This window comes from Phalangium opilio, unplaced genomic scaffold (assembly GCF_054372755.1).
Source record: "Phalangium opilio isolate 3A_F unplaced genomic scaffold, DU_Popi_V2 ptg001662l_1, whole genome shotgun sequence".
In the NCBI taxonomy this organism is placed as follows: domain Eukaryota; kingdom Metazoa; phylum Arthropoda; class Arachnida; order Opiliones; family Phalangiidae; genus Phalangium; species Phalangium opilio.
Genome location: NW_028324260.1, coordinates 290,105 through 313,094, shown reverse-complemented (window position 1 = coordinate 313,094; position 22,990 = coordinate 290,105). Strand labels below are relative to the sequence as shown.

Here is a 22,990-nt window from a genome sequence, read left to right as displayed (position 1 = left end):
TCCTCGTATGAAGACGTGGGTTCGAATTCCACTTCTGACACGATATGTTTTAAGAAAATAACTGGATGAGATATAATTTTAAAACGTCCAAATTACATAAAACCCGGACTGGATGGCCGAGCGGTCTAAGGCGCAAGACTCAAGGGGCTTAGCTTCCTTCGTTCACGATGTAAATCTGTGTATTCTGGTCCTAGTATGAGGGCGTGGGTTCGAATCCCACTTCTGACACGATATTGTTTATGAAAATAACTCGAAGAGATGTAATTTTAAACGTCTAAATTACTTAAAACCACGTCAGGATGGCCGAGCGGTCTAAGGCGCCAGACTCAAGGGGCTTAGCTTCCTTCGTTCACGATGTGAATCTGTGTATTCTGGTCCTCGTATGAGGGCGTGGGTTCGAATCACACTTCTGACACGATATGTTTTAAGAAAATAACTGGATGAGATATAATTTTAAAACTTCCAAATTACTTAAAACCACGTCTGGATGGCCGAGCGGTCTAAGGCGCGAGACTCAAGGGGCTTAGCTTCCTTCGTTCACGATGTAAATCTGTGTATTCTGGTCCTCGTATAAGGGCGTGGGTTCGAATCCCACTTCTGACACGATATTGTTTATGAAAATAATTGGATGAGATGTAATTTTAAAACGTCCAAATTACACAAAACCACGTCAGGATGGCCGAGCGGTCTAAGGCGCAAGACTCAAGGGGCTTAGCTTCCTTCGTTCACGATGTAAATCTGTGTATTCTGGTCGTAGTATGAGGGCGTGGGTTCGAATCCCACTTCTGACACGATATTGTTTATGAAAATAACTCGAAGAGATGTAATTTCAAACGTCTAAATTACTTAAAACCACTTCAGTATGGCCGAGCCGTCTTAGGCGCTAGACTCAAGGGGCTTAGTTTCCTTCGTTCACGATGTGAATCTGTGTATTCTAACCCTCGTATGAGGGCGTGGGTTCGAATCCCACTTCGGACACGATATGTTTTATAAAAGTAACTCGAAGAGATGTAATTTTGAACGCCTAAATTAATTAAAACCACGTCAGGATGGCCGAGCGGTCTAAGGCGCCAGACTCAAGGGGCTTAGCTTCCTTCGTTCACGATGTGAATCTGTGTATTGTGGTCCTCGTATGAGGGCGTGGGTTCGAATCACACTTCTGACACGATATGTTTTAAGAAAATAACTGGATGAGATATAATTTTAAAACTTCCAAATTACTCAGAACCACGTCAGGATGGCCGAGCGGTCTTAGGCGCTAGACTCAAGGGGCTTAGCTTCCTTCGTTCACGATGAGAATCTGTGTATTCTGGTCCTCGTATGAAGACGTGGGTTCGAATTCCACTTCTGACACGATATGTTTTAAGAAAATAACTGGATGAGATATAATTTTAAAACGTCCAAATTACATAAAACCCGGACTGGATGGCCGAGCGGTCTAAGGCGCAAGACTCAAGGGGCTTAGCTTCCTTCGTTCACGATGTAAATCTGTGTATTCTGGTCCTAGTATGAGGGCGTGGGTTCGAATCCCACTTCTTACACGATATTGTTTATGAAAGTAACTCGAAGAGATGTAATTTTGAACGCCTAAATTAATTAAAACCACGTCAGGATGGCCGAGCGGTCTAAGGCGCCAGACTCAAGGGGCTTAGCTTCCTTCGTTCACGATGTGAATCTGTGTATTCTGGTCCTCGTATGAGGGCGTGGGTTCGAATCCCACTTCTGACACGATATGTTTTATAAAAGTAACTCGAAGAGATGTGATTTTGAACGCCTAAATTAATTATAACCACGTCAGGATGGCCGAGCGGTCTAAGGCGCCAGACTCAAGGGGCTTAGCTTCCTTCGTTCACGATGTGAATCTATGTATTCTGGTCCTCGAATGAGGGCGTGGGTTCGAATCACACTTCTGACACGATATGTTTTAAGAAAATAACTGGATGAGATATAATTTTAAAACGTCCAAATTACTGAGAACCACGTCAGGATGGCCGAGCGGTCTTAGGCGCTAGACTCAAGGGGCTTAGTTTCCTTCGTTCACGATGTGAATCTGTGTATTCTAACCCTCGTATGAGGGCGTGGGTTCGAATCCCACTTCGGACACGATATGTTTTATAAAAGTAACTCGAAGAGACGTAATTTTGAACGCCTAAATTACTTAAAACCACTTCAGTATGGCCGAGCCGTCTTAGGCGCTAGGCTCAAGGGGCTTAGTTTCCTTCGTTCACGATGTGAATCTGTGTATTCTAACCCTCGTATGAGGGCGTGGGTTCGAAGCCCACTTCTGACACGATATGTTTTAAGAAAATAACTGGATGAGATATAATTTTAAAACGTCCAAATTACATAGAACCCGGTCTGGATGGCCGAGCGGTCTAAGGCGCAAGACTCAAGGGGCTTAGCTTTCTTCGTTCACGATGTAAATCTGTGCATTCTAGTCCTAGTATGAGGGCGTGGGTTCGAATCCCACTTCTAACAAGATATTGTTTATGAAAATAACTCGAAGAGATGTAATTTTAAACGTCTAAATTACTTAAAACCACGTCAGTATGGCTGAGCCGTCTTAGGCGCTACACTCAAGGGGCTTAGTTTCCTTCGTTCACGATGAGAATCTGTGTATTCTGGCCCTCGTATAAGGGCGTGGGTTGGAATCCCACTTCTGACACGATATGTTTTATAAAAGTAACTCGAAGAGATGTAATTTTGAACGCCTAAATTAATTACAACCACGTCAGGATGGCCGAGCGGTCTAAGGCGCCAGACTCAAGGGGCTTAGCTTCCTTCGTTCACGATGTGAATCTGTATATTCTGGTCCTCGTATGAGGGCGTGGGTTCGAATCACACTTCTGACACGATATGTTTTAAGAAAATAACTGGATGAGATATAATTTTAAAACGTCCAAATTACTCAGAACCACGTCAGGATGGCCGAGCGGTCTTAGGCGCTAGACTCAAGGGGCTTAGCTTCCTTCGTTCACGATGAGAATCTGTGTATTCTGGTCCTCGTATGAAGACGTGGGTTCGAATTCCACTTCTGACACGATATGTTTTAAGAAAATAACTGGATGAGATATAATTTTAAAACGTCCAAATTACATAAAACCCGGTCTGGATGGCCGAGCGGTCTAAGGCGCAAGACTCAAGGGGCTTAGCTTCCTTCGTTCACGATGTAAATCTGTGTATTCTGGTCCTAGTATGAGGGCGTGGGTTCGAATCCCACTTCTGACACGATATTGTTTATGAAAATAACTCGAAGAGATGTAATTTTAAACGTCTAAGTTACTTAAAACCACGTCAGGATGGCCGAGCGGTCTAAGGCGCCAGACTCAAGGGGCTTAGCTTCCTTCGTTCACGATGTGAATCTGTGTATCCTGGTCCTCGTATGAGGGCGTGGGTTCGAATCACACTTCTGACACGATATGTTTTAAGAAAATAACTGGATGAGATATAATTTTAAAACTTTCAAATTACTCAGAACCACGTCAGGATGGCCGAGCGGTCTTAGGCGCTAGACTCAAGGGGCTTAGCTTCCTTCGTTCACGATGAGAATCTGTGTATTCTGGTCCTCGTATGAAGACGTGGGTTCGAATTCCACTTCTGACACGATATGTTTTAAGACAATAACTGGATGAGATATAATTTTAAAACGTCCAAATTACATAAAACCCGGTCTGGATGGCCGAGCGGTCTAAGGCGCAAGACTCAAGGGGCTTAGCTTCCTTCGTTCACGTTGTAAATCTGTATATTCTGGTCCTAGTATGAGGGCGTGGGTTCGAATCCCACTTCTGACACGATATTGTTTATGAAAATAACTCGAAGAGATGTAATTTTAAACGTCTAAATTACTTAAAACCACGTCAGGATGGCCGAGCGGTCTAAGGCGCCAGACTCAAGGGGCTTAGCTTCCTTCGTTCACGATGTGAATCTGTGTATTCTGGTCCTCGTATGAGGGCGTGGGTTCGAATCACACTTCTGACACGATATGTTTTAAGAAAATAACTGGATGAGATATAATTTTAAAACTTCCAAATTACTTAAAACCACGTCTGGATGGCCGAGCGGTCTAAGGCGCAAGACTCAAGGGGCTTAGCTTCCTTCGTTCACGATGTGAATCTGTGTATTCTAACCCTCGTATGAGGGCGTGGGTTCGAATCCCACTTCGGACACGATATGTTTTATAAAAGTAACTCGAAGAGATGTAATTTCGAACACCTAAATTAATTAAAACCACGTCAGGATGGCCGAGCGGTCTAAGGCGCCAGACTCAAGGGGCTTAGCTTCCTTCGTTCACGATGTGAATCTGTGTATTCTGGTCCTCGTATGAGGGCGTGGGTTCGAATCACACTTCTGACACGATATATTTTAAGAAAATAACTGGATGAGATATAATTTTAAAACTTCCAAATTACTTAAAACCACGTCTGGATGGCCGAGCGGTCTAAGGCGCGAGACTCAAGGGGCTTAGCTTCCTTCGTTCACGATGTAAATCTGTGTATTCTGGTCCTCGTATAAGGGCGTGGGTTCGAATCCCACTTCTGACACGATATTGTTTATGAAAATAATTGGATGAGATGTAATTTTAAAACGTCCAAATTACACAAAACCACGTCAGGATGGCCGAGCGGTCTAATGAGCCAGACTCAAGGTTCTTAGCTTCCTTCGTTCACGATGTGAATCTGTGTATTCTGGTCCTCGTATGAGGGCGTGGGTTCGAAGCCCACTTCTGACACGATATGTTTTAAGAAAATAACTGGATGAGATATAATTTTAAAACGTCCAAATTACATAGAACCCGGTCTGGATGGCCGAGCGGTCTAAGGCGCAAGACTCAAGGGGCTTAGCTTTCTTCGTTCACGATGTAAATCTGTGCATTCTAGTCCTAGTATGAGGGCGTGGGTTCGAATCCCACTTCTAACAAGATATTGTTTATGAAAATAACTCGAAGAGATGTAATTTTAAACGCCTAAATTAATTAAAACCACGTCAGGATGGCCGAGCGGTCTAAGGCGCCAGACTCAAGGGGCTTAGCTTCCTTCGTTCACGATGTGAATCTGTGTATTCTGGTCCTCGTATGAGGGCGTGGGTTCGAATCCCACTTCTGACACGATATGTTTTATAAAAGTAACTCGAAGAGATGTGATTTTGAACGCCTAAATTAATTATAACCACGTCAGGATGGCCGAGCGGTCTAAGGCGCCAGACTCAAGGGGCTTAGCTTCCTTCGTTCACGATGTGAATCTATGTATTCTGGTCCTCGAATGAGGGCGTGGGTTCGAATCACACTTCTGACACGATATGTTTTAAGAAAATAACTGGATGAGATATAATTTTAAAACGTCCAAATTACTGAGAACCACGTCAGGATGGCCGAGCGGTCTTAGGCGCTAGACTCAAGGGGCTTAGTTTCCTTCGTTCACGATGTGAATCTGTGTATTCTAACCCTCGTATGAGGGCGTGGGTTCGAATCCCACTTCGGACACGATATGTTTTATAAAAGTAACTCGAAGAGACGTAATTTTGAACGCCTAAATTACTTAAAACCACTTCAGTATGGCCGAGCCGTCTTAGGCGCTAGGCTCAAGGGGCTTAGTTTCCTTCGTTCACGATGTGAATCTGTGTATTCTAACCCTCGTATGAGGGCGTGGGTTCGAAGCCCACTTCTGACACGATATGTTTTAAGAAAATAACTGGATGAGATATAATTTTAAAACGTCCAAATTACATAGAACCCGGTCTGGATGGCCGAGCGGTCTAAGGCGCAAGACTCAAGGGGCTTAGCTTTCTTCGTTCACGATGTAAATCTGTGCATTCTAGTCCTAGTATGAGGGCGTGGGTTCGAATCCCACTTCTAACAAGATATTGTTTATGAAAATAACTCGAAGAGATGTAATTTTAAACGTCTAAATTACTTAAAACCACGTCAGTATGGCTGAGCCGTCTTAGGCGCTACACTCAAGGGGCTTAGTTTCCTTCGTTCACGATGAGAATCTGTGTATTCTGGCCCTCGTATAAGGGCGTGGGTTGGAATCCCACTTCTGACACGATATGTTTTATAAAAGTAACTCGAAGAGATGTAATTTTGAACGCCTAAATTAATTACAACCACGTCAGGATGGCCGAGCGGTCTAAGGCGCCAGACTCAAGGGGCTTAGCTTCCTTCGTTCACGATGTGAATCTGTATATTCTGGTCCTCGTATGAGGGCGTGGGTTCGAATCACACTTCTGACACGATATGTTTTAAGAAAATAACTGGATGAGATATAATTTTAAAACGTCCAAATTACTCAGAACCACGTCAGGATGGCCGAGCGGTCTTAGGCGCTAGACTCAAGGGGCTTAGCTTCCTTCGTTCACGATGAGAATCTGTGTATTCTGGTCCTCGTATGAAGACGTGGGTTCGAATTCCACTTCTGACACGATATGTTTTAAGAAAATAACTGGATGAGATATAATTTTAAAACGTCCAAATTACATAAAACCCGGTCTGGATGGCCGAGCGGTCTAAGGCGCAAGACTCAAGGGGCTTAGCTTCCTTCGTTCACGATGTAAATCTGTGTATTCTGGTCCTAGTATGAGGGCGTGGGTTCGAATCCCACTTCTGACACGATATTGTTTATGAAAATAACTCGAAGAGATGTAATTTTAAACGTCTAAGTTACTTAAAACCACGTCAGGATGGCCGAGCGGTCTAAGGCGCCAGACTCAAGGGGCTTAGCTTCCTTCGTTCACGATGTGAATCTGTGTATCCTGGTCCTCGTATGAGGGCGTGGGTTCGAATCACACTTCTGACACGATATGTTTTAAGAAAATAACTGGATGAGATATAATTTTAAAACTTTCAAATTACTCAGAACCACGTCAGGATGGCCGAGCGGTCTTAGGCGCTAGACTCAAGGGGCTTAGCTTCCTTCGTTCACGATGAGAATCTGTGTATTCTGGTCCTCGTATGAAGACGTGGGTTCGAATTCCACTTCTGACACGATATGTTTTAAGACAATAACTGGATGAGATATAATTTTAAAACGTCCAAATTACATAAAACCCGGTCTGGATGGCCGAGCGGTCTAAGGCGCAAGACTCAAGGGGCTTAGCTTCCTTCGTTCACGTTGTAAATCTGTATATTCTGGTCCTAGTATGAGGGCGTGGGTTCGAATCCCACTTCTGACACGATATTGTTTATGAAAATAACTCGAAGAGATGTAATTTTAAACGTCTAAATTACTTAAAACCACGTCAGGATGGCCGAGCGGTCTAAGGCGCCAGACTCAAGGGGCTTAGCTTCCTTCGTTCACGATGTGAATCTGTGTATTCTGGTCCTCGTATGAGGGCGTGGGTTCGAATCACACTTCTGACACGATATGTTTTAAGAAAATAACTGGATGAGATATAATTTTAAAACTTCCAAATTACTTAAAACCACGTCTGGATGGCCGAGCGGTCTAAGGCGCAAGACTCAAGGGGCTTAGCTTCCTTCGTTCACGATGTGAATCTGTGTATTCTAACCCTCGTATGAGGGCGTGGGTTCGAATCCCACTTCGGACACGATATGTTTTATAAAAGTAACTCGAAGAGATGTAATTTCGAACACCTAAATTAATTAAAACCACGTCAGGATGGCCGAGCGGTCTAAGGCGCCAGACTCAAGGGGCTTAGCTTCCTTCGTTCACGATGTGAATCTGTGTATTCTGGTCCTCGTATGAGGGCGTGGGTTCGAATCACACTTCTGACACGATATATTTTAAGAAAATAACTGGATGAGATATAATTTTAAAACTTCCAAATTACTTAAAACCACGTCTGGATGGCCGAGCGGTCTAAGGCGCGAGACTCAAGGGGCTTAGCTTCCTTCGTTCACGATGTAAATCTGTGTATTCTGGTCCTCGTATAAGGGCGTGGGTTCGAATCCCACTTCTGACACGATATTGTTTATGAAAATAATTGGATGAGATGTAATTTTAAAACGTCCAAATTACACAAAACCACGTCAGGATGGCCGAGCGGTCTAATGAGCCAGACTCAAGGTTCTTAGCTTCCTTCGTTCACGATGTGAATCTGTGTATTCTGGTCCTCGTATGAGGGCGTGGGTTCGAAGCCCACTTCTGACACGATATGTTTTAAGAAAATAACTGGATGAGATATAATTTTAAAACGTCCAAATTACATAGAACCCGGTCTGGATGGCCGAGCGGTCTAAGGCGCAAGACTCAAGGGGCTTAGCTTTCTTCGTTCACGATGTAAATCTGTGCATTCTAGTCCTAGTATGAGGGCGTGGGTTCGAATCCCACTTCTAACAAGATATTGTTTATGAAAATAACTCGAAGAGATGTAATTTTAAACGTCTAAATTACTTAAAACCACGTCAGTATGGCTGAGCCGTCTTAGGCGCTACACTCAAGGGGCTTAGTTTCCTTCGTTCACGATGAGAATCTGTGTATTCTGGCCCTCGTATGAGGGCGTGGGTTGGAATCCCACTTCTGGCACGATATGTTTTATAAAAGTAACTCGAAGAGATGTAATTTTGAACGCCTAAATTAATTAAAACCACGTCAGGATGGCCGAGCGGTCTAAGGCGCAAGACTCAAGGGGCTTAGTTTCCTTCGTTCACGATGTGAATCTGTGTATTCTAACCCTCGTATGAGGGCGTGGGTTCGAATCCCACTTCGGACACGATATGTTTTATAAAAGTAACTCGAAGAGATGTAATTTTGAACACCTAAATTAATTAAAACCACGTCAGGATGGCCGAGCGGTCTAAGGCGCCAGACTCAAGGGGCTTAGCTTCCTTCGTTCACGATGTGAATCTGTGTATTCTGGTCCTCGTATGAGGGCGTGGGTTCGAATCACACTTCTGACACGATATGTTTTAAGAAAATAACTGGATGAGATATAATTTTAAAACTTCCAAATTACTTAAAACCACGTCTGGATGGCCGAGCGGTCTAAGGCGCGAGACTCAAGGGGCTTAGCTTCCTTCGTTCACGATGTAAATCTGTGTATTCTGGTCCTCGTATAAGGGCGTGGGTTCGAATCCCACTTCTGACACGATATTGTTTATGAAAATAATTGGATGAGATGTAATTTTAAAACGTCCAAATTACACAAAACCACGTCAGGATGGCCGAGCGGTCTAATGAGCCAGACTCAAGGTTCTTAGCTTCCTTCGTTCACGATGTGAATCTGTGTATTCTGGTCCTCGTATGAGGGCGTGGGTTCGAAGCCCACTTCTGACACGATATGTTTTAAGAAAATAACTGGATGAGATATAATTTTAAAACGTCCAAATTACATAGAACCCGGTCTGGATGGCCGAGCGGTCTAAGGCGCAAGACTCAAGGGGCTTAGCTTTCTTCGTTCACGATGTAAATCTGTGCATTCTAGTCCTAGTATGAGGGCGTGGGTTCGAATCCCACTTCTAACAAGATATTGTTTATGAAAATAACTCGAAGAGATGTAATTTTAAACGTCTAAATTACTTAAAACCACGTCAGTATGGCTGAGCCGTCTTAGGCGCTACACTCAAGGGGCTTAGTTTCCTTCGTTCACGATGAGAATCTGTGTATTCTGGCCCTCGTATGAGGGCGTGGGTTGGAATCCCACTTCTGGCACGATATGTTTTATAAAAGTAACTCGAAGAGATGTAATTTTGAACGCCTAAATTAATTAAAACCACGTCAGGATGGCCGAGCGGTCTAAGGCGCCAGACTCAAGGGGCTTAGCTTCCTTCGTTCACGATGTGAATCTGTGTATTCTGGTCCTCGTATGAGGGCGTGGGTTCGAATCACACTTCTGACACGATATGTTTTAAGAAAATAACTGGATGAGATATAATTTTAAAACGTCCAAATTACTCAGAACCACGTCAGGATGGCCGAGCGGTCTTAGGCGCTAGACTCAAGGGGCTTAGCTTCCTTCGTTCACGATGTGAATCTGTGTATTCTGGTCCTAGTATGAGGGCGTGGGTTCGAATCCCACTTCTGACACGATATGTTTTAAGAAAATAACTGGATGAGATATAATTTTAAAACGTCCAAATTACATAGAACCCGGTCTGGATGGCCGAGCGGTCTAAAGCGCAAGACTCAAGGGGCTTAGCTTCCTTCGTTCACGATGTAAATCTGTGTATTCTGGTCCTAGTATGAGGGCGTGGGTTCGAATCCCACTTCTGACACGATATTGTTTATGAAAATAACTCGAAGAGATGTAATTTTAAACGTCTAATTTACTTAAAACCACGTCAGTATGGCTGAGCCGTCTTAGGCGCTAGACTCAAGGGGCTTAGTTTCCTTCGTTCACGATGAGAATCTGTGTATTCTGGCCCTCGTATGAGGGCGTGGGTTGGAATCCCACTTCTGACACGATATGTTTTATAAAAGTAACTCGAAGAGATGTAATTTTGAACGCCTAAATTAATTACAACCACGTCAGGATGGCCGAGCGGTCTAAGGCGCCAGACTCAAGGGGCTTAGCTTCCTTCGTTCACGATGTGAATCTGTGTATTCTGGTCCTCGTATGAGGGCGTGGGTTCGAATCACACTTCTGACACGATATGTTTTAAGAAAATAACTGGATGAGATATAATTTTAAAACGTCCAAATTACTCAGAACCACGTCAGGATGGCCGAGCGGTCTTAGGCGCTAGACTCAAGGGGCTTAGCTTCCTTCGTTCACGATGAGAATCTGTGTATTCTGGTCCTCGTATGAAGACGTGGGTTCGAATTCCACTTCTGACACGATATGTTTTAAGAAAATAACTGGATGAGATATAATTTTAAAACGTCCAAATTACATAAAACCCGGTCTGGATGGCCGAGCGGTCTAAGGCGCAAGACTCAAGGGGCTTAGCTTCCTTCGTTCACGATGTAAATCTGTGTATTCTGGTCCTAGTATGAGGGCGTGGGTTCGAATCCCACTTCTGACACGATATTGTTTATGAAAATAACTCGAAGAGATGTAATTTTAAACGTCTAAGTTACTTAAAACCACGTCAGGATGGCCGAGCGGTCTAAGGCGCCAGACTCAAGGGGCTTAGCTTCCTTCGTTCACGATGTGAATCTGTGTATCCTGGTCCTCGTATGAGGGCGTGGGTTCGAATCACACTTCTGACACGATATGTTTTAAGAAAATAACTGGATGAGATATAATTTTAAAACTTTCAAATTACTCAGAACCACGTCAGGATGGCCGAGCGGTCTTAGGCGCTAGACTCAAGGGGCTTAGCTTCCTTCGTTCACGATGAGAATCTGTGTATTCTGGTCCTCGTATGAAGACGTGGGTTCGAATTCCACTTCTGACACGATATGTTTTAAGACAATAACTGGATGAGATATAATTTTAAAACGTCCAAATTACATAAAACCCGGTCTGGATGGCCGAGCGGTCTAAGGCGCAAGACTCAAGGGGCTTAGCTTCCTTCGTTCACGTTGTAAATCTGTATATTCTGGTCCTAGTATGAGGGCGTGGGTTCGAATCCCACTTCTGACACGATATTGTTTATGAAAATAACTCGAAGAGATGTAATTTTAAACGTCTAAATTACTTAAAACCACGTCAGGATGGCCGAGCGGTCTAAGGCGCCAGACTCAAGGGGCTTAGCTTCCTTCGTTCACGATGTGAATCTGTGTATTCTGGTCCTCGTATGAGGGCGTGGGTTCGAATCACACTTCTGACACGATATGTTTTAAGAAAATAACTGGATGAGATATAATTTTAAAACTTCCAAATTACTTAAAACCACGTCTGGATGGCCGAGCGGTCTAAGGCGCAAGACTCAAGGGGCTTAGCTTCCTTCGTTCACGATGTAAATCTGTGTATTCTGGTCCTAGTATGAGGGCGTGGGTTCGAATCCCACTTCTGACACGATATTGTTTATGAAAATAACTCGAAGAGATGTAATTTCAAACGTCTAAATTACTTAAAACCACTTCAGTATGGCCGAGCCGTCTTAGGCGCTAGGCTCAAGGGGCTTAGTTTCCTTCGTTCACGATGTGAATCTGTGTATTCTAACCCTCGTATGAGGGCGTGGGTTCGAATCCCACTTCGGACACGATATGTTTTATAAAAGTAACTCGAAGAGATGTAATTTTGAACACCTAAATTAATTAAAACCACGTCAGGATGGCCGAGCGGTCTAAGGCGCCAGACTCAAGGGGCTTAGCTTCCTTCGTTCACGATGTGAATCTGTGTATTCTGGTCATCGTATGAGGGCGTGGGTTCGAATCACACTTCTGACACGATATGTTTTAAGAAAATAACTGGATGAGATATAATTTTAAAACTTCCAAATTACTTAAAACCACGTCTGGATGGCCGAGCGGTCTAAGGCGCGAGACTCAAGGGGCTTAGCTTCCTTCGTTCACGATGTAAATCTGTGTATTCTGGTCCTCGTATAAGGGCGTGGGTTCGAATCCCACTTCTGACACGATATTGTTTATGAAAATAATTGGATGAGATGTAATTTTAAAACGTCCAAATTACACAAAACCACGTCAGGATGGCCGAGCGGTCTAATGAGCCAGACTCAAGGTTCTTAGCTTCCTTCGTTCACGATGTGAATCTGTGTATTCTGGTCCTAGTATGAGGGCGTGGGTTCGAATCCCACTTCTTACACGATATTGTTTATGAAAGTAACTCGAAGAGATGTAATTTTGAACGCCTAAATTAATTAAAACCACGTCAGGATGGCCGAGCGGTCTAAGGCGCCAGACTCAAGGGGCTTAGCTTCCTTCGTTCACGATGTGAATCTGTGTATTCTGGTCCTCGTATGAGGGCGTGGGTTCGAATCACACTTCTGACACGATATGTTTTAAGAAAATAACTGGATGAGATATAATTTTAAAACTTCCAAATTACTTAAAACCACGTCTGGATGGCCGAGCGGTCTAAGGCGCGAGACTCAAGGGGCTTAGCTTCCTTCGTTCACGATGTAAATCTGTGTATTCTGGTCCTCGTATAAGGGCGTGGGTTCGAATCCCACTTCTGACACGATATTGTTTATGAAAATAATTGGATGAGATGTAATTTTAAAACGTCCAAATTACACAAAACCACGTCAGGATGGCCGAGCGGTCTAATGAGCCAGACTCAAGGTTCTTAGCTTCCTTCGTTCACGATGTGAATCTGTGTATTCTGGTCCTAGTATGAGGGCGTGGGTTCGAATCCCACTTCTTACACGATATTGTTTATGAAAGTAACTCGAAGAGATGTAATTTTGAACGCCTAAATTAATTAAAACCACGTCAGGATGGCCGAGCGGTCTAAGGCGCCAGACTCAAGGGGCTTAGTTTCCTTCGTTCACGATGTGAATCTGTGTATTCTAACCCTCGTATGAGGGCGTGGGTTCGAATCCCACTTCGGACACGATATGTTTTATAAAAGTAACTCGAAGAGATGTAATTTTGAACACCTAAATTAATTAAAACCACGTCAGGATGGCCGAGCGGTCTAAGGCGCCAGACTCAAGGGGCTTAGCTTCCTTCGTTCACGATGTGAATCTGTGTATTCTGGTCCTCGTATGAGGGCGTGGGTTCGAATCACACTTCTGACACGATATGTTTTAAGAAAATAACTGGATGAGATATAATTTTAAAACTTCCAAATTACTTAAAACCACGTCTGGATGGCCGAGCGGTCTAAGGCGCGAGACTCAAGGGGCTTAGCTTCCTTCGTTCACGATGTAAATCTGTGTATTCTGGTCCTCGTATAAGGGCGTGGGTTCGAATCCCACTTCTGACACGATATTGTTTATGAAAATAATTGGATGAGATGTAATTTTAAAACGTCCAAATTACACAAAACCACGTCAGGATGGCCGAGCGGTCTAATGAGCCAGACTCAAGGTTCTTAGCTTCCTTCGTTCACGATGTGAATCTGTGTATTCTGGTCCTAGTATGAGGGCGTGGGTTCGAATCCCACTTCTTACACGATATTGTTTATGAAAGTAACTCGAAGAGATGTAATTTTGAACGCCTAAATTAATTAAAACCACGTCAGGATGGCCGAGCGGTCTAAGGCGCCAGACTCAAGGGGCTTAGCTTCCTTCGTTCACGATGTGAATCTGTGTATTCTGGTCCTCGTATGAGGGCGTGGGTTCGAATCACACTTCTGACACGATATGTTTTAAGAAAATAACTGGATGAGATATAATTTTAAAACTTCCAAATTACTTAAAACCACGTCTGGATGGCCGAGCGGTCTAAGGCGCGAGACTCAAGGGGCTTAGCTTCCTTCGTTCACGATGTAAATCTGTGTATTCTGGTCCTCGTATAAGGGCGTGGGTTCGAATCCCACTTCTGACACGATATTGTTTATGAAAATAATTGGATGAGATGTAATTTTAAAACGTCCAAATTACACAAAACCACGTCAGGATGGCCGAGCGGTCTAATGAGCCAGACTCAAGGTTCTTAGCTTCCTTCGTTCACGATGTGAATCTGTGTATTCTGGTCCTAGTATGAGGGCGTGGGTTCGAATCCCACTTCTTACACGATATTGTTTATGAAAGTAACTCGAAGAGATGTAATTTTGAACGCCTAAATTAATTAAAACCACGTCAGGATGGCCGAGCGGTCTAAGGCGCCAGACTCAAGGGGCTTAGCTTCCTTCGTTCACGATGTGAATCTGTGTATTCTGGTCCTCGTATAAGGGCGTGGGTTCGAATCCCACTTCTGACACGATATTGTTTATGAAAATAATTGGATGAGATGTAATTTTAAAACGTCCAAATTACACAAAACCACGTCAGGATGGCCGAGCGGTCTAATGAGCCAGACTCAAGGTTCTTAGCTTCCTTCGTTCACGATGTGAATCTGTGTATTCTGGTCCTAGTATGAGGGCGTGGGTTCGAATCCCACTTCTTACACGATATTGTTTATGAAAGTAACTCGAAGAGATGTAATTTTGAACGCCTAAATTAATTAAAACCACGTCAGGATGGCCGAGCGGTCTAAAGGTGGATTCGCAAAGGCGCTGAAACCACTCAAAAAGCGTAAAGCTGAAGCTGAAACTGAAAAAAACTGAGTGCTTTTTTTTTCAAAAAAAAAGTTTCATCTTCAAAAACCAGTTTAAGCTTCGCGCTGTACCTTTCGCAAAGCAGCAGTTTTTATTAACAGCCGCTAGGGATTCATCACAAAAAATATAGAAATAAAATGACGTCGGTGAATCGGAACTTGTTGCTGTTATTATTATTTAAAAAGAAATTATTACTTTTGAAACGAAAAAGAAGAACCCAAAACCTTTTGCGGAAAAAGCGCCGTTGGTGGGTTCATCCCATCTGGAAAAACAGAAAAACTGAAGGAGATTATCAAATGTTAAGCCTTTAGCTGTTAATGGGGAAAAATAGATGAGTGGCTAAATGTGCGCATGTTTTGGTTATTATCAAGGTTTATCAACTGAGTAAATTTCTCCCTTTTCCAAAATATTACTCAATTGGATATGTTTTAAGCTGAAATTATTGCTACTTTTCCAAATTATTCTAATTAGATTGTTTATTGTAACCTCTTTCCACAATATTGTTATTTTATCTCATTTCTATCCTTTTTGCTATTTTCTTCTCTCAAATATTTTTCGCTTTTTGTTATCGTTTTCTTGTTTAATTAATTATTTCACAGAAAACATTTTCAAGATAACGAGACACGATATTAACCGTTTTAAAATACCCGCGTAAATAATTTCAAAACCCTGACCCCAGCGCCCCTTTTTTTGATTGGCGCTTGGCATCACGTGGTACGGCGCTGAAGCTGAAAGATCAACCTCGGTTTGATCTTGGCCGAAACTTAAAATCAGCCTGCTTTCAGCGTTTGCTTTGCGCTTCAGCTTTAAAAAACCAGTTTTTGCCTCTTTGCGAAAGAGTCCGCTGAAACTGATTTTTTTCATTCAGCTTTCAGTTTCGACTTTCAGCGCCTTTGCGAATCCACCTTAAGGCGCCAGACTCAAGGGGCTTAGCTTCCTTCGTTCACGATGTGAATCTGTGTATTCTGGTCCTCGTATGAGGGCGTGGGTTCGAATCACACTTCTGACACGATATGTTTTAAGAAAATAACTGGATGAGATATAATTTTAAAACTTCCAAATTACTTAAAACCACGTCTGGATGGCCGAGCGGTCTAAGGCGCGAGACTCAAGGGGCTTAGCTTCCTTCGTTCACGATGTAAATCTGTGTATTCTGGTCCTCGTATAAGGGCGTGGGTTCGAATCCCACTTCTGACACGATATTGTTTATGAAAATAATTGGATGAGATGTAATTTTAAAACGTCCAAATTACACAAAACCACGTCAGGATGGCCGAGCGGTCTAATGAGCCAGACTCAAGTTTCTTAGCTTCCTTCGTTCACGATGTGAATCTGTGTATTCTGGTCCTAGTATGAGGGCGTGGGTTCGAATCCCACTTCTTACACGATATTGTTTATGAAAGTAACTCGAAGAGATGTAATTTTGAACGCCTAAATTAATTAAAACCACGTCAGGATGGCCGAGCGGTCTAAGGCGCCAGACTCAAGGGGCTTAGCTTCCTTCGTTCACGATGTGAATCTGTGTATTCTGGTCCTCGTATGAGGGCGTGGGTTCGAATCCCACTTCTGACACGATATGTTTTATAAAAGTAACTCGAAGAGATGTGATTTGAACGCCTAAATTAATTATAACCACGTCAGGATGGCCGAGCGGTCTTAGGCGCCAGACTCAAGGGGCTTAGCTTCCTTCGTTCACGATGTGAATCTATGTATTCTGGTCCTCGAATGAGGGCGTGGGTTCGAATCACACTTCTGACACGATATGTTTTAAGATAATAACTGGATGAGATATAATTTTAAAACGTCCAAATTACTGAGAACCACGTCAGGATGGCCGAGCGGTCTTAGGCGCTAGACTCAAGGGGCTTAGTTTCCTTCGTTCACGATGTGAATCTGTGTATTCTAACCCTCGTATGAGGGCGTGGGTTCGAATCCCACTTCGGACACGATATGTTTTATAAAAGTAACTCGAAGAGACGTAATTTTGAACGCCTAAATTACTTAAAACCACTTCAGTATGGCCGAGCCGTCTTAGGCGCTAGGCTCAAGGGGCTTAGTTTGCTTCGTTCACGATGTGAATCTGTGTATTCTAACCCTCGTATGAGGGCGTGGGTTCGAATCCCACTTCGGACACGATATGTTTTATAAAAGTAACTCGAAGAGATGTAATTTTGAACGCCTAAATGAATTAAAACCACGTCAGGATGGCCGAGCGGTCTAAGGCGCCAGACTCAAGGGGCTTAGCTTCCTTCGTTCACGATGTGAATCTGTGTATTCTGGTCCTCGTATAAGGGCGTGGGTTCGAATCCCACTTCTGACACGATATTGTTTATGAAAATAATTGGATGAGATGTAATTTTAAAACGTCCAAATTACACAAAACCACGTCAGGATGGCCGAGCGGTCTAATGAGCCAGACTCAAGGTTCTTAGCTTCCTTCGTTCACGATGTGAATCTGTGTATTCTGGTCCTATTATGAGGGCGTGGGTTCGAATCCCACTTCTTACACGATATTGTTTATGAAAGTAACTCGAAGAGATGTAATTTTGAACGCCTAAATTAATTAAAACCACGTCAGGATGGCTGAGCGGTCTAAGGCGCCAGACTCAAGGGGCTTAGCTTCCTTCGTTCACGATGTGAATCTGTGTATTCTGGTCCTCGTATGAGGGCGTGGGTTCGAATCCCACTTCTGACACGATATGTTTTATAAAAGTAACTCGAAGAGATGTGATTTTGAACGCCTAAATTAATTATAACCACGTCAGGATGGCCGAGCGGTCTAAGGCGCCAGACTCATGGGGCTTAGCTTCCTTCGTTCACGATGTGAATCTATGTATTCTGGTCCTCGAATGAGGGCGTGGGTTCGAATCACACTTCTGACACGATATGTTTTAAGAAAATAACTGGATGAGATATAATTTTAAAACGTCCAAATTACTGAGAACCACGTCAGGATGGCCGAGCGGTCTTAGGCGCTAGACTCAAGGGGCTTAGTTTCCTTCGTTCACGATGTGAATCTGTGTATTCTAACCCTCATATGAGGGCGTGGGTTCGAATCCCACTTCGGACACGATATGTTTTATAAAAGTAACTCGAAGAGACGTAATTTTGAACGCCTAAATTAATTAAAACCACGTCAGGATGGCCGAGCGGTCTAAGGCGCCAGACTCAAGGGGCTTAGCTTCCTTCGTTCACGATGTGAATCTGTGTATTCTGGTCCTCGTATAAGGGCGTGGGTTCGAATCCCACTTCTGACACGATATTGTTTATGAAAATAATTGGATGAGATGTAATTTTAAAACGTCCAAATTACACAAAACCACGTCAGGATGGCCGAGCGGTCTAATGAGCCAGACTCAAGGTTCTTAGCTTCCTTCGTTCACGATGTGAATCTGTGTATTCTGGTCCTATTATGAGGGCGTGGGTTCGAATCCCACTTCTTACACGATATTGTTTATGAAAGTAACTCGAAGAGATGTAATTTTGAACGCCTAAATTAATTAAAACCACGTCAGGATGGCTGAGCGGTCTAAGGCGCCAGACTCAAGGGGCTTAGCTTCCTTCGTTCACGATGTGAATCTGTGTATTCTGGTCCTCGTATGAGGGCGTGGGTTCGAATCCCACTTCTGACACGATATGTTTTATAAAAGTAACTCGAAGAGATGTGATTTTGAACGCCTAAATTAATTATAACCACGTCAGGATGGCCGAGCGGTCTAAGGCGCCAGACTCATGGGGCTTAGCTTCCTTCGTTCACGATGTGAATCTATGTATTCTGGTCCTCGAATGAGGGCGTGGGTTCGAATCACACTTCTGACACGATATGTTTTAAGAAAATAACTGGATGAGATATAATTTTAAAACGTCCAAATTACTGAGAACCACGTCAGGATGGCCGAGCGGTCTTAGGCGCTAGACTCAAGGGGCTTAGTTTCCTTCGTTCACGATGTGAATCTGTGTATTCTAACCCTCGTATGAGGGCGTGGGTTCGAATCCCACTTCGGACACGATATGTTTTATAAAAGTAACTCGAAGAGACGTAATTTTGAACGCCTAAATTAATTAAAACCACGTCAGGATGGCCGAGCGGTCTAAGGCGCCAGACTCAAGGGGCTTAGCTTCCTTCGTTCACGATGTGAATCTGTGTATTCTGGTCCTCGTATGAGGGCGTGGGTTCGAATCACACTTCTGACACGATATGTTTTAAGAAAATAACTGGATGAGATATAATTTTAAAACTTCCAAATTACTTAAAACCACGTCTGGATGGCCGAGCGGTCTAAGGCGCGAGACTCAAGGGGCTTAGCTTCCTTCGTTCACGATGTAAATCTGTGTATTCTGGTCCTCGTATAAGGGCGTGGGTTCGAATCCCACTTCTGACACGATATTGTTTATGAAAATAATTGGATGAGATGTAATTTTAAAACGTCCAAATTACACAAAACCACGTCAGGATGTCCGAGCGGTCTAATGAGCCAGACTCAAGGTTCTTAGCTTCCTTCGTTCACGATGTGAATCTGTGTATTCTGGTCCTAGTATGAGGGCGTGGGTTCGAATCCCACTTCTTACACGATATTGTTTATGAAAGTAACTCGAAGAGATGTAATTTTGAACGCCTAAATTAATTAAAACCACGTCAGGATGGCCGAGCGGTCTAAGGCGCCAGACTCAAGGGGCTTAGCTTCCTTCGTTCACGATGTGAATCTGTGTATTCTGGTCCTCGTATGAGGGCGTGGGTTCGAATCCCACTTCTGACACGATATGTTTTATAAAAGTAACTCGAAGAGATGTGATTTTGAACGCCTAAATTAATTATAACCACGTCAGGATGGCCGAGCGGTCTAAGGCGCCAGACTCAAGGGGCTTAGCTTCCTTCGTTCACGATGTGAATCTGTGTATTCTGGTCCTCGAATGAGGGCGTGGGTTCGAATCACACTTCTGACACGATATGTTTTAAGAAAACAACTGGATGAGATATAATTTTAAAACGTCCAAATTACTGAGAACCACGTCAGGATGGCCGAGCGGTCTTAGGCGCTAGACTCAAGGGGCTTAGCTTCCTTCGTTCACGATGAGAATCTGTGTATTCTGGTCCTCGTATGAAGGCGTGGGTTCGAATTCCACTTCTGTTTTAAGAAAATAACTGGATGAGATATAATTTTAAAACGTCCAAATTACATAAGACCCGGTCTGGATGGCCGAGCGGTCTAAGGCGCAAGACTCAAGGGGCTTAGCTTCCTTCGTTCACGATGTAAATCTGTGTATTCTGGTCCTAGTATCAGGGCGTGGGTTCGAATCCCACTTCTGACACGATATTGTTTATGAAAATAACTCGAAGAGATGTAATTTTAAACGTCTAAATTACTTAAAACCACGTCAGTATGGCCGAGCCGTCTTAGGCGCTAGACTCAAGGGGCTTAGTTTCCTTCGTTCACGATGTGAATCTGTGTATTCTGGCCCTCGTATGAGGGCGTGGGTTCGAATCCCACTTCTGACACGATATGTTTTAAGAAAATAACTGGATGAGATATAATTTTAAAACGTCCAAATTACTTACAAGCACGTCTGGATGGCCGAGCGGTCTAATGAGCCAGACTCAAGGTTCTTAGCTTCCTTCGTTCACGATGTGAATCTGTGTATTCTGGTCCTAGTATGAGGGCGTGGGTTCGAATCCCACTTCTGACACGATATTGTTTATGAAAGTAACTCGAAGAGATGTAATTTTGAACGTCTAAATTAATTAAAACCACGTCAGGATGGCCGAGCGGTCTAAGGCGCCAGACTCGAGGGGCTTAGCTTCCTTCGTTCACGATGTGAATCTGTGTATTCTGGTCCTCGTATGAGGGCGTGGGTTCGAATCCCACTTCTGACACGATATGTTTTATAAAAGTAACTCGAAGAGATGTGATTTTGAACGCCTAAATTAATTAAAACCACGTCAGGATGGCCGAGCGGTCTAAGGCGCCAGACTCAAGGGGCTTCGTTCACGATGTGATTCTGTGTATTCTGGTCCTCGTATAAGGGCGTGGGTTCGAATCCCACTTCTGACACGATATGTTTTAAGAAAATAACTGGATGAGATATAATTTTAAAACGTCCAAATTACGCAGAATCACGTCAGGATGGCCGAGCGGTCTTAGGCGCTAGACTCAAGGGGCTTAGCTTCCTTCGTTCACGATGTGAATCTGTGTATTCTGGTCCTCGTATGAGGGCGTGGGTTCGAATCCCACTTCTGACACGATATGTTTTAAGAAAATAACTGGATGAGATATAATTTTAAAACGTCCAAATTACATAGAACCCGGTCAGTATGGCCGAGCGGTCTAAGGCGCAAGAATCAAGGGGCTTAGCTTCCTTCGTTCACGATGTAAATCTGTGTATTCTGGTCCTAGTATGAGGGCGTGGGTTCGAATCCCACTTCTGACACGATATGTTTTAAGAAAATAACTGGATGAGATATAATTTTAAAACGTCCAAATGACATAAAACCCGGTCTGGATGGCCGAGCGGTCTAAGGCGCGAGACTCAAGGGGCTTAGCTTCCTTCGTTCACGATGTAAATCTGTGTATTCTGGTCCTCGTATGAGGGCGTGGGTTCGAATCCCACTTCTGACACGATATTGTTTATGAAAATAATTGGATGAGATGTAATTTTAAACGTCTAAATTACTTAAAACCACGTCAGTATGGCCGAGCCGTCTTAGGCGCTAGACTCAATGGGCGTAGTTTCCTTCGTTCACGATGTGAATCTTTGTATTCTGGCCCTCGTATGAGGGCGTGGGTTCGAATCCCACTTCTGACACGATATGTTTTATAAAAGTAACTCGAAGAGATGTAATTTTAACGCCTAAATTAATTAAAACCACGTCAGGATGGCCGAGCGGTCTAAGGCGCCAGACTCAAGGGGCTTAGCTTCCTTCGTTCACGATGTGAATCTGTGTATTCTGGTCCTCGTATGAGGGCGTGGGTTCGAATCACACTTCTGACACGATATGTTTTAAGAAAATAACTGGATGAGATATAATTTTAAAACGTCCAAATTACATAAAACCACGTCTGGATGGCCGAGCGGTCTGAGGCGCGAGACTCAAGGGGCTTTGCTTCCTTCGTTCACGATGTAAATCTGTGCATTCTGGTCCTAGTATGAGGGCGTGGGTTCGAATCCCACTTCTGACAAGATATTGTTTATGAAAATAACTCGAAGATATGTAATTTTAAACGTCTAAATTACTTAAAACCACGTCAGGATGGCCGAGCCGTCATAGGCGCTAGACTCAAGGGGCTTAGTTTCCTTCGTTCACGATGTGAATCTGTGTATTCTGGCCCTCGTATGAGGGCGTGGGTTTGAATCCCACTTCTGACACGATATGTTTTATAAAAGTAACTCGAAGAGATGTGATTTTGAACGCCTGAATTAATTAAAACCACGTCAGGATGGCCGAGCGGTCTAAGGCGCCAGACTCAAGGGGCTTCGTTCACGATGTGATTCTGTGTATTCTGGTCCTCGTATAAGGGCGTGGGTTCGAATCCCACTTCTGACACGATATGTTTTAAGAAAATAACTGGAAGAGATGTAATTTTGAACGCCTTAATTAATTAAAACCACGTCAGGATGGCCGAGCGGTCTAAGGCGCCAGACTCAAGCTTCCTTCGTTCACGATGTGAATCTGTGTATTCTGGTCCTCGTATGAGGGCGTGGGTTCGAATCCCACTTCTGACACGATATGTTTTAAGAAAATAACTGGAAGAGATGTAATTTTGAACGCCTTAATTAATTAAAACCACGTCAGGATGGCCGAGCGGTCTAAGGCGCCAGACTCAAGCTTCCTTCGTTCACGATGTGAATCTGTGTATTCTGGTCCTCGTATGAGGGCGTGGGTTCGAATCACACTTCTGACACGATATGTTTTAAGAAAATAACTGGATGAGATATAATTTTAAAACGTCCAAATTACTCAGAACCACGTCAGGATGGCCGAGCGGTC

General features: G+C 43.6%; 12 non-coding genes across 12 annotated transcripts; all 12 read left to right on the top strand.

The window, feature by feature from the left end:
• Nucleotides 1-1,606: 1,606 nt before the first annotated feature.
• TRNAL-CAA (transfer RNA leucine (anticodon CAA)) lies at nucleotides 1,607-1,728 on the top strand. The gene is made up of 2 exons: nucleotides 1,607-1,644; nucleotides 1,683-1,728. It is a non-coding gene; the product is annotated as a tRNA-Leu (tRNA).
• Nucleotides 1,729-4,982: 3,254 nt separating this feature from the next.
• On the top strand, nucleotides 4,983-5,104 carry TRNAL-CAA (transfer RNA leucine (anticodon CAA)). The gene is made up of 2 exons: nucleotides 4,983-5,020; nucleotides 5,059-5,104. It is a non-coding gene; the product is annotated as a tRNA-Leu (tRNA).
• An 11,352-nt stretch (nucleotides 5,105-16,456) lies between these two features.
• On the top strand, nucleotides 16,457-16,578 carry TRNAL-CAA (transfer RNA leucine (anticodon CAA)). Its single transcript has 2 exons — nucleotides 16,457-16,494; nucleotides 16,533-16,578. It is a non-coding gene; the product is annotated as a tRNA-Leu (tRNA).
• Nucleotides 16,579-17,579: 1,001 nt separating this feature from the next.
• On the top strand, nucleotides 17,580-17,701 carry TRNAL-CAA (transfer RNA leucine (anticodon CAA)). Its single transcript has 2 exons — nucleotides 17,580-17,617; nucleotides 17,656-17,701. It is a non-coding gene; the product is annotated as a tRNA-Leu (tRNA).
• Nucleotides 17,702-17,766: 65 nt separating this feature from the next.
• Nucleotides 17,767-17,888, top strand: TRNAM-CAU (transfer RNA methionine (anticodon CAU)). Its single transcript has 2 exons — nucleotides 17,767-17,804; nucleotides 17,843-17,888. It is a non-coding gene; the product is annotated as a tRNA-Met (tRNA).
• A 628-nt stretch (nucleotides 17,889-18,516) lies between these two features.
• TRNAL-CAA (transfer RNA leucine (anticodon CAA)) lies at nucleotides 18,517-18,638 on the top strand. The gene is made up of 2 exons: nucleotides 18,517-18,554; nucleotides 18,593-18,638. It is a non-coding gene; the product is annotated as a tRNA-Leu (tRNA).
• Nucleotides 18,639-18,703: 65 nt separating this feature from the next.
• Nucleotides 18,704-18,825, top strand: TRNAM-CAU (transfer RNA methionine (anticodon CAU)). Its single transcript has 2 exons — nucleotides 18,704-18,741; nucleotides 18,780-18,825. It is a non-coding gene; the product is annotated as a tRNA-Met (tRNA).
• Nucleotides 18,826-19,641: 816 nt separating this feature from the next.
• On the top strand, nucleotides 19,642-19,763 carry TRNAL-CAA (transfer RNA leucine (anticodon CAA)). Its single transcript has 2 exons — nucleotides 19,642-19,679; nucleotides 19,718-19,763. It is a non-coding gene; the product is annotated as a tRNA-Leu (tRNA).
• A 993-nt stretch (nucleotides 19,764-20,756) lies between these two features.
• Nucleotides 20,757-20,878, top strand: TRNAS-CGA (transfer RNA serine (anticodon CGA)). Its single transcript has 2 exons — nucleotides 20,757-20,794; nucleotides 20,833-20,878. It is a non-coding gene; the product is annotated as a tRNA-Ser (tRNA).
• Nucleotides 20,879-20,943: 65 nt separating this feature from the next.
• TRNAL-CAA (transfer RNA leucine (anticodon CAA)) lies at nucleotides 20,944-21,056 on the top strand. The gene is made up of 2 exons: nucleotides 20,944-20,981; nucleotides 21,011-21,056. It is a non-coding gene; the product is annotated as a tRNA-Leu (tRNA).
• A 1,377-nt stretch (nucleotides 21,057-22,433) lies between these two features.
• On the top strand, nucleotides 22,434-22,546 carry TRNAL-CAA (transfer RNA leucine (anticodon CAA)). The gene is made up of 2 exons: nucleotides 22,434-22,471; nucleotides 22,501-22,546. It is a non-coding gene; the product is annotated as a tRNA-Leu (tRNA).
• Nucleotides 22,547-22,611: 65 nt separating this feature from the next.
• TRNAL-CAA (transfer RNA leucine (anticodon CAA)) lies at nucleotides 22,612-22,725 on the top strand. Its single transcript has 2 exons — nucleotides 22,612-22,649; nucleotides 22,680-22,725. It is a non-coding gene; the product is annotated as a tRNA-Leu (tRNA).
• Nucleotides 22,726-22,990: the final 265 nt, after the last annotated feature.